Consider the following 11,001-nt stretch of genomic DNA (forward strand, 5'->3'; position numbering starts at 1 on the left):
GAGACTGAAAGGTTCAAAAGAACCTGATAACCAAAGCTGGAGCGCTCCTGTTCTGTTTAGTAACTATAGAGAACAAACAGTCCAGACCCTTGCACATAAATTTTCACATATTTCAATACATGGTTATCTAGGAACTTATTCTAGCAATAGATACACACACACATGATATACATACAAGATTAATCATTGTAACACATTGGAAATAATCAAAAATGTCCATAAAGAGGACTGGTTCAAGTATACAGCAATGAGATGTTAGAAGCTATAAAAAAAGAAAATCAAATGTCAAGGCTCTCTTTACACTAGCATGAAATAATATTGTCAAGTGATTTTTTAAAAAGCAAGACACAGAAGGGAATATATGCCATAAAACTAGTTGTATAAAAAGGTACAGCTATAGACACACACACACACACACACTTGCTTTTATATGCATAAAATCTCTCTCAAGAAGTTAAAGGTCTCACAACCTTGGTTGACTCTAAGCCAGGGATCTAAGTGGGTGGGGACAGGAATGGAGGCATTTTTATTATACATTGTCTAACCTCTTGATTTTTTTAACATGTGAGCATATTACCCATTCAAAATCAAATCAATTGTGTAGTTAGTCCCATTAATCTCTGCTCCTAGCTCTCCCACCCCTGGCTTCCTATCCACAGAGTCACTCTAGGTTCTCCATGTGTACATACACTGTGACCCCCATCTTGTTCTATAATCTTTGTTTCTCTTTTCTCTATCTACATCATGAATCTCTTCTCATTAAAGAGATGTCTACATTAATATTCTTCTGGGCCTCTAGGTGTCAGACCCAACAACTTAATACCAAATCACCTGGCACTGCCTTTAGTTAACTCCACTTGGTGGTCTAGAAATATATCAATTCCTCAGCAGAGCCTCAGCTTAGTGGTATCTTTATGTCACTGACCTTCATGGTATAATCTATATACTCCTATAAAATACAGTCACTTCCTTCTCCTGAGCATGACTTCAGACCCTATTTTAGCCCTTTGGAACTGCAAATCAGGGATTTCCCTCTTCGGTCCTCACAGCCCACCCTCAAAGTTTCTGGTCTCATTCAGTCCACAGAGTTGTCTTGACCAACCCCAAGCAAACAAACACTTGAACAGCCCAGGATGCCTCAGAGGAGAACCGGTCCTGCCAGTCCCTCAGAGCTTTGCAGGCCGGGGTCCCGCCTAGAGCCCCTCGTGCACACTCATGTATTCACTCTAGTCCCCCACATGAGGATGTCCTACCTGAATCCACCACAGGCTACCCTTGCAAGGGGTTCTCTTTGATCCTTTGGTGCCTCTGCCAATGAAGCAATCAATCAGTCTCCTTAATGTGAATTTCAGGAAGCAGAGAATCTCAGCCCCTCCTGCCCTGATGTCTCTGGACTCATGCAAATTCTCCCCAGTGATCAACTCTGCATATCCGGCAGTTCAAATGAAGCCACAAAAGATCCTTATGCCCTCCTTGAGCAAGGAGCCTTTTCTCACCTTCAGTTTGCCTAACAAAGAGGCCCCATGCAAAGGACTCTTCCCTGACACATGGTGTGGGGGATCACGGGGAGAACAGTGTAGCACAGAGAAGGCACATAGTGGATCTGTGACACTGATGGACAATGACTGCATTGGGGTATGGGTGGGACCTTAATAATATGGGTAAATGTAGTAACCACATTGTTTTTTCATGTGAAACTTTCATAAGAGTGTATATCAATCATACCTTAAAAAAATTAAAATTTAAAAAAAAAAAGGACTCTTCCCTGAACAAAAAAAGTCAAATCCAAGGTGATAATGCTGTCTGCACCCCTAGATCTAGCAGAGGCTGGTGTAAGCCTTACCTCTCATTTAACCCCATCCCAGGCACCCCTACTTAATTTCTGCTTAAACAGACATACTTTTTTCAAAAACAACTGCAGTTTAGAACATCCAATAAATGATGTCACAACCAACGATAAGAAAAAATACATGTATCACAGATCATTAAAAATATTGAGTCAGACTTTCAATTTCACAATACAAGGAAAGCAAATGTTCCAGTCTGAAAGGAAAGGAGCGACACATAGCAGCAATTCACCGGAGAGTTCCGCTTTATTAGGGAAAGGTGCTGGGTTATATAGGAGGGGGCATGATTGATTGAGGTGTCACTTCTACGGGGCTGGTGGCTGTTGGCTAGGTGCTGGGATTGGGAGGGGGGCGAGAGGTGATTGGGCTTCAGGTGGCGCCGGCGGGAACTGAGGACCCCGAAGAGAAGCCGGAAGTTTGCCATCTTACTGGTGGGGACCCTTCATTCCCCCCTTTCTCCTCTATGGGTTTGTGGACGTTGCTTTCTCTCTGGCTGCTTCCTGCTGAACAGGGGCGGAGAAGGGAGTGAGGGCTTGAGGATTGGGAGGAAAGGGTTGATAGGACTCCCCGCAGTAAGGACGAGTAGATGTGGACTTCTTCAGGGTTGGAAATCAATGAAGGTTCCCTGTAACCATAGGTTGGCCAAGAGGATATGGGTGTCAGGAGCCAGGCGTCTGGGGCTATTGTTTCCAGGAACAGTTTCCAGTGGAGAGAGGGGTCCATCTCAGCGTGTGGTGAGGAGGTCACGTGAGGGTGAGGGATCTTCTGTGGCCAGAAGCTGGTAGTTCCTGAGTAAAAGCTGGTTGAAAGCTTGATTAGAGATTTTTCCGACTTGGGATTTGATGAACTTTATTATACAGGGTAAGAAGAGACAGGCGAGAAGAATGATTATTATGGGGCCTGCAATGGGCCAGAGCCAGGTGAGGAGGGGGTTTGTTAGTATTGACGAGAATGGGTTGGAATTGGAAGCAGAGTGGAGACTGGAGGCAAGGTCGGTGAGTTTGGTAATGTCAGTTTCTACAATGCCAGATTCGTTGATGTAATAGCAGCACTCTTCCCAGAGGAAGACGCAGGTGCCGCCCTTCTTGGCTGTAAGCAGATCTAGGGCCCGCCGGTTTTGAAGGGTGACTTTAGCTAGCGAAGTGACCTGTCTTTGGAGAGAGGCTAGAGAATCGGCAGTGGATGTCAGGGCTCCCTCAAGTTTGGCGTTGAGATCTCTAACTGCCTATAGAGAGTGACCCAAGGCTTCTCCCGAAAACCCTGCCCCAATGGCTGAGGTGATCAAAGAGCTACTGACCATGATGGGAAGGAAAGCAGCTCTTTTTGTGCACGAGGGCAAGGGAGGTTGGAGCTCAAGAAATTCTGCCATGCTGTAAAGTGTTAACTGTGGGATTAGGGTGACGAGAATGCAGGGTGTATTGGAGTTGAGAGGCAGTGAGTTGAAAAGACTGCTATTACACTAAAAGAAGTGTCCCGGTTGCGTAAAAGTCTTAGAGCTGGAGGTAGGGGTGTAGATAGAGAGGCAGTGAAGTGCGCTGGAGGGGGGTGGAGTTGGGCCTACACAGTGGTGGATGGTGAGATTATCTGCGTATTCTGGTTCGCATAGGGGTATGTCTGCCAGGGGGCAGAGGGGTTGTCTTTCTGCATGGAAGGAGTAGTTGGAAATATTAAGGGGCACGGCGGCCAGCAGTGGGCGCTGTAGTGATGCGCACAAGAAACAATTGGCTGTGTTAAGGGTGTGGTTGAGAAAGATGGTGGTGTCCTGAATGAGCTGTAATGAAGAGTAGGAGAAATGGGAAGAGGGGTGGGGATAAGAAGATGAAGAGGCGCTATCAAGAGTTTGGATAATGACTTTTTCGGAATGTCTGCTATCTGATGCAACTTGAGAGATCTGGGAATGAGAGGGAACATACTTTCGAGAGATATAAAGGGTACTGTGGGGGGTCGAGGACTCCCCATAGTAAACTGAGGCTGTGACTCTGGCAGCCCATCGAGAGTCCCAGGGATCTGGGATTGATAAGGAGAATGAGCTGTTGGGATATTTCATGAAACGGTTGAAGGAGTAATACTGTGGGTACTGGAAGTTACTTATGTAGTGAATGGTGCAAGACTAGTAGGGACATCTCCCGTAGGTATCTGGCCATTGCCTGCAATAGGCTTGTTTTTGGTCATAGAGGAAGCAGAGGTAGGGAGAATAAGGGTAGCTGCTAGTGAACACTTCGGTGGAGGGAGGAAAGTGGAGGTATAAAGGCTCAGAGCAGCTTTTCAGAGGGCAGTCTGGTGTGGCAATGAGGGCAGTAACTTTTGTTTGATGCTGTGTGTAAGTCTCTCTGACTTTGAATCGCCATACAAAGGAGGCTGGGGTGGTGGGGAAGACAATAGGAGTGAGGGAAAAAAGGCGAGAGAGCAGTAAAGGAGGAAAAAGTCATGATTCGGGTATGGATGGCAAAGGGGGTGAACGGGATTTTGGAGGAAAGAGGACAGTAAGGTCAGGAGTCTGGAGGGAGGGAGAGTCTGTAAACTTTTGTAGGTTAAGAGATCTTTTAGGTGATGTGGGGACAGAATGGTAAGGGGCGCTCTGAATGTCAGTTTATGAGCTTCCTTCTGCAAGAGCTGTCCAGCGGCTAATGCCTGTAGGCAGGGGGCCCATCCCTGAACTGTGGGGTCTAATTGCTTGGAGATATAAGCTACTGGGGCAAAGCATATTGGCCTAGGACTCCTAGAGCTTGACTGGACCTCTCATGAATGTATAATGAGAAGGGCTTCGACAAATCAGGAAGATGGAGAGCTGGGGCTTCTACAAGGGCTTGACGGAGCTTAATGAAGGAGTGTTGGGGTGAGGAGGATAATGGTTTTTTAGGGGGGCTCTTGCTGAGGTTGTATAGGGGTCTTGCCAACAGGGTGCAGGGAGAAGTTAGGGATCTACGTTCTAAAATATCTAGCTAGGCTTAGAAAGGGCCTAGAAAAGAAAGGATTTTTGTCTTGGTTTTGGGAATGGGCAGGTCAGAGAGGAGCCATTTTCTGTCTAAGGTAATGGACTTTCTTTGTTGAGATAGAAGGAATCTGAGGTAAGTGATAGGAGGGGAAGAGATTTGAGCTTTGACGGGGGATACTCGGTAACTTCTGGAAGCTAGAAGGTTAAGTAGGGAGGCAGTGTCAAGTTGAGACTGTTCCCATGAGAGACTGCAGAGTAGAAGATTGTCTATGTATTATAAGGTGGACTTGGAGTGATCATGATGAAACTGTTTGAGGTCCTGAGCTAGGACCTGTCTAAAAATATGGGGACTATCTTGGAAGCTTTGTGGCAAAACTGACCAAGTGAGTTGTTTAGAATGTCTTGTGTATGGGTCCGTCCAGGTGAAGATGAAAAAATCTTGGGAGCAGGGGTCTAGAGGGATAGAAAAATGGGTCTTTGAGATCTAGGACTGAGAAGTGGGATGCTGAGGCTGTATGGATTTGGAACTAAGGGATGGATAGGGACAATGGCTATGTTGATGAGGCGAAGGTCTTGGACAAGGCGGCAAGATCCGTTGGTTTTTTTAACAGCTAATATGGGGGTATGTCTTTGAGATCTAGGACTGAGAAGTGGGATGCTGAGGCTGTATGGATTTGGAACTAAGGGATGGATAGGGACAATGGCTATGTTGATGAGGCAAAGGTTTTAGACAAGGCGGCAAGATCCGTTGATTTTTTTAACAGCTAATATGGGGGTATTAAATGGGGAGTGAGTGGGTCTGCTTGAATGATGGGTTGGAGGCTTATGAGGGCTGAAGTGGTTAGGGGGTATTGGGCCTGACAGATATACTGAGAGGGGTCACATAATTTGATAGAGGCAGGGGGACATAGGGCCACGGAGGGGCTTGTAATGTCCCAAACTTTGGGATTTACAGGGTGTATGAGGGCAGAACCAGAGCTTTCATTGGGTAGAGGGGGGTCGTCAGCTATGAGGGCCATCAGAAAGGGAGTACTGGGGGCTGTGGGAGTGGATATAGTTATGGAAATGTGGAGGAGGGAAAGGATGTCTCGTCTTAGTAAAGGGATGGGACACTGGGGCATAACCAGGAAGGAGTGGGAAAAAGGTATGGGATTGTCTTGGATTGTGCATAAAAGGGTGGGTGGGGGGTTTAATGGGAAAATCTGTTTACCTCCTACTCTGACTATAGGAGTAATGGCTGGTGTGGTAGGGCCCCGGTATTTTCACAAGACTGAGAAGGTGGCTCCTGTATCTAGGAGGAAGGAGATGGGGTGACCGTCTACTGTTAAAGTAACCCTGGGCTCCTGTTTGGTGATGGAAATGGTCGGACGAGAAGCCCCCGGGCCCCATCAATCTTCTTCTGCCAGCACCACTACGGTGGGCTTAGGATGGGGGTTGTTCGTCCAGCCTCCCCTTCGGGTGGTTGGGCAATCAGACCCCCAGTGGCCCTTTTTGTGGCATCTGGGGCATGGGGTGGTAGGAGATCTGGGGGAGGGGCACGCCCTTGACCAATGTCTCTCTTTTCTACACTTGAAACAAGCTCTTGGGGGGGCTTGTTTGTAGAGGGGCGCCCAGGTTGTGGTTTTATCAGCTGGGCCAACATCTGGAAATTGGCCTGATCAGCCTTTTGTTTACGGCATTCTTTCTCCTCCTCCCACTTATGGAAGACTTTAAAGGCCACTGTTAGGATCTCAGTCTGTGGGGTAGCGGGGCCCTGTTCTAACTTTTGAGTTTAGCTTTAATGTCGGGGTAGCCTTGAGCTAGGAAGTATGTCATAAGGACATGTCTTCCTTCAGGTGTTTCTGGGTCCAGGCTGGTATACTGTAATAGGTCTTGAGTGACTCTGTCTAAGAACTCAGAGGGGATTTCATCTCTCTTTTGAATTATGTCTTGGAGCTTTTGAAAATTGACTACTTTACAAGCTGCCCTTTTTCAGACCTGCTATTAAGCAGGAGGCAAAAATATCTCGAGAGCGGAGACTCATGGCGGTGTTATAATTTCAGTGTGGGTCTTGTTCGGGGACAGCAGTGGGGCCAGGGGGATAGGTGGGGTCAGTCCTGTGGGTTTCAGTAGCCTGCATTTGGGCGAAGTCCTAAACTCGTCTACGCTCTTCAGGGAGGAGAGTATTGGCCAGGAGCATGAAAATGTCATGATGTGTGAGGCTGTAAGACTGGAGGGTCTATTGAAACTCCCTGATGTATGTCATGGGATCAGTGGAAAAGGAACTTAGGCGTTTCTCTAGTTGGGCTAAATCTCTTAAGGAGAAAGGGATGTGAACGCGCACGCTGCCTTCGGATCCTGCTACCTCCCGGAGGGGGGCGATAATTTTGGGAGGCTCTTGGGACTGAGTCTGAGGGGGACTGAAGGGTTCTGGCTCAGTCTGTGGGGGAGTGACGCGGTCTAGCCATGCCTAGTCGAGCAGGTCCTGAAGTGCAGAAGGGGGGCAAAGAAAATAAAGATAGAAGTGGACCCACATGTCGCCAGCTAGCAGCCCAGCTGCTTGCCTCTGCTGCTTTAGTTGGGCTTGAACTCATGACTCTGAGGTTAAGAGTCCCATGCTCTACTGAGCTACAGCAGGGCTCCAGTTAATTGCTTATGGAATGCATTGTTTTCTATTCCTGCCACATCGGCAAGTGGGGGAAGGGCATAGCTAGAAGCAGGGGCGGTGTTTCTACACATCTTCAAGGTCTCCCTATTTTCAGAGTGAGGAGTCTTGGCAAGATATGTTTTTGTGGACAGATAACTTCTAAGGACTGCACCGGTTGTTCTCTAGCTTGTGCTTTCCCATGCTGCGTTCAGACATGGGGGGAGGTGCTTTCCCATTCTCTCTACAAACATGTGAGAAGACAAAGGCGGTCCCTAACAGGGGAGAAACAGGTGATGAGGGCAAAGACGGAGGAGGCTCCTGGGACCTAGTTAAAGGGGGGCTGAAAGGCTCAGGCTTAATCTGCAGGGAATGAAGGTGGAGGAGGTGAGATGGGGGAGGAGATGGTTGGGGAGGAAGGGAGAAGGGCTGTTGTAGGAGAAGAAGGGGAAGGGAGTGAACGGGAGGCTTCTGTGGGGGCAGCGGCTTGCAGGCTAGGAGAACTTGGGAGGGGGCGGGGAGAGGAGGAGGCGGAAAGCTTCGATATAGGGAATCTCATTCCATTTTTTCAGGCGCTGGCAGTAGTTAAAAAGATCGCAAGTGATGTTAGGATCAAGAGTTCCCCCTGCAGGGCATTGGTTTTTATTGTCTAGGGGGTATGTCGGCCAATCTTGGGAGCAATATTTACGGAGAAGTTTTGGTTTTATATCAGGCATCAGGGAGAGGGTAGCTAGATGCTTAAGCAGGCATTCAAGAGGTGAACTTTCAGGGAGGGATGAGGAGGCTCCCATGGTAAAGGACAGAGAAGGAGACAAACAGGGGAAGACGAACGGAGATCCTCGGACTGGAAGCAGACCACAAGGAGACAAAGGGCGTCCCCGATGATCCTTGGTGGTCTGCGGAAACTCGTATACGAGTCGGAATTTCTTGGGAAGTGTGGGTCGTCACCCAGACTTCCCTAAGAAGGCAGAGTGCCGGAGTCACGAGGTACCTAGCGCTAGGCGTTTTTGGCGGACGGAGCAGAAGGAGGAGGGGGGGAAAGGGAGCGTTCTCATCCACAAAGGAGACACCTCGTTTATGGCTGTTGGAGGGGGGTGCCTGAGAGTCGGCCGCAGCCGTGAAGGCCTGAGGCGGGGATTTATGACTGTCGGAGGAGGGGCCTGAGCGTCCACCGCAGCCGTAAAGGCTTGAGGCGGGGATTTATGGCTTTTGGAGGAGGGGCCTGAGGGTCCGCCGCAGCCGTGAAGGCCTGAGGCGGGGAGAGTTCCCTCCTCATCCCCGAGCGTCAGGGCCTTGCCAGACTATCACGGTCAATGGCACTGCGATAGCTCGGGGAAGAGTGGCCCACTCCAGGGGGAAAACTTACCTAAAGGCCAGAGAGATGTGGTGAGTGTGATGAGCCAGCGCCGGAAAAAGAGGACGAGGGCAAGCTGCTGCTGATGTCGGGGGAAGACGGGGCCCAGTTGGGGTGTCCCGTCTCCCGGGTTTCGGCACCAATGAAAGGAAAGGAGCGACACATAGCAGCAATTCACCGGAGAGTTCCGCTTTATTAGGGAAAGGTGCTGGGTTATATAGGAGGGGGCATGATTGATTGAGGTGTCACTTCTACGGGGCTGGTGGCTGTTGGCTAGGTGCTGGGATTGGGAGGGGGGTGAGAGGTGATTGGGCTTCAGGTGGCGCCGGCGGGAACTGAGGACCCCGAAGAGAAGCTGGAAGTTTGCCATCTTACTGGTGGGGACCCTTCACAGTCTACTAGAATGATCTTCATATCAAGGTGATTTGAATCATTCAGTAGTCAGGATGGAAGAGTGACAACAACTTGGACTTTGGCATCAGACAGATCTGTGTTTAAAAATGGTTTTTTCGAGATGGAGGCGTGAGTAGTGTGGCAGAAATCTCCTCCCAAAACCACATATATTTTGAAAATACAGCAAATACAACTATTCCTAAAAGAGTGACAAGAAGTACCACTACACTAGCCAGTCTACATCTGGGAGAAATCAACATTCATGGAAAAGGGTAAAGTAAAGTGGCAGCCTGGTGGAACCCAAGCACTTCCCCCACCCCAGCTCACAGGCAGGAGGAAAATAATTAGAGTGGGGAGGGAGTGAAAGCACAGGACTGCTAAATACCCAGCCCTAGAAATCTACTCCAGGAGCACAGACCCACACTGCGTAGTGCTCTGGAGATGAGAAGGGCTACAAAGCACTAAGACTGCAAACAGGTTCCCACAACTGGCTGCCCTGGGACAAAAGAAAAGAAGGTGCTTTAAGGAACCTCTCAACAGGCAGAGAGTTGCTAAAGGGGCCAGGGTTTGGGAGAAGGAACAGGTGAACAAAATCGTCCTGGCACGCTCAGCCCAACAGGCTGGGAACTTCCTACAGCAACTACACAGCTCAATGCAGAGGCTTCTCCCTGCACATCGCTAACCAGCCCAGACCTAGAGGCTGCCCCCTCTGTGCGGGTGACCAGCACAGACAGTGGAGATGGGCACTGAGATGCGGAGACCATGAAGGGGCTTTGTTATCGTGGCAGAACCCATGCCACTCACCTGTGACCCCCACATCCCTAGGACATCCTGAGGGCCATCACACCTGTGGCAATTTAGGGAATTAACCCAGAAGCCATTCCCTGTGCACAGTTAACTGGCACAGACAGTGGAAATAGGCACAGCAACTGGCAAGGAAGGGACTTTGCCCTCCCAGCTGACACCCGCACCACTTGCCAGTGACCACTCCCATCACACCAGGATGATAAAAACACAGAAGAACCTTGATCAATCCAAAATCCCTCAATCACCAGAAAGAGGGCTTAGTGAGACTGAAATCACCGATCTTCCTGAAAAGAATTCAAAATAAAAGTCATAAGCATGCTAATGGAGATATAGAAAATATTTAAGAGCTAAGGGATGAATTCAGGAAGGAGATAACTGAAATGAAACACACAATGGAGAGATTTAAAAGTAGACTGGGTGAGGTAGAGGAGACAGTGAATGGAATAGAAATCAGAGAACAAGAATACAGAGAAGCTGAGGAAGAGAGAGAAAAAAGGATCTCTAAGAATGAAAGAATATTAAGAGAACTGTGTTACCAATCCAAACAGAACAATATTGGCATTATAGGGGTAAGAAAAGAAGAAGAGAGAGAAAAGGGGATAGAAAGTATCTTTGAAGAAATAATTGCTGAAAACTTCCCCAATCTGGGGAAGGAGATAGTCTCTCAGACAATAGAAGTCCACAGATCTCCCAACTCAAGGGACACAAGGAGGACAACACCAAGACATATAATGATTTAAATGGCAAAGATCAAGAAAAAGTACAGAGTATTAAAAGCAGCCACAGAGAGAAAAAAGATCACATACAAAGGAAAACCCATCAGGCTATCATCAGACTTCTCAGCAGAAATATTACAGGCCAAAAGGGAGTGGCATGAAATATTCAGTGCAATGAAACAGAAGGGCCCTGAACCAAGAATACTCTATTCTGCAAGACTATCATTCAAATTTTAAGGAGGGATTAAACAATTCCCAGATAAGCAAAAATTGAGGGAATTTACCTCTCAAAAACCATCTCTACAAGGTATTTTAAAGGAAAGTGT

General features: G+C 48.2%; 1 long non-coding RNA gene across 1 annotated transcript; it reads right to left on the minus strand.

Moving 5' to 3' along the window:
* Positions 1-2,069: 2,069 nt before the first annotated feature.
* Positions 2,070-8,821, minus strand: LOC140845031 (uncharacterized). The gene is made up of 2 exons (XR_012123649.1): positions 8,772-8,821; positions 2,070-2,646 (listed from the first exon to the last, which is right to left on the minus strand). It is a non-coding gene; the product is annotated as an uncharacterized lncRNA (long non-coding RNA).
* Between the last annotated feature and the right edge of the window lie 2,180 nt (positions 8,822-11,001).

The sequence above is a fragment of the Manis javanica genome, chromosome 2, assembly GCF_040802235.1.
Source record: "Manis javanica isolate MJ-LG chromosome 2, MJ_LKY, whole genome shotgun sequence".
Lineage (NCBI taxonomy): Eukaryota > Metazoa > Chordata > Mammalia > Pholidota > Manidae > Manis > Manis javanica.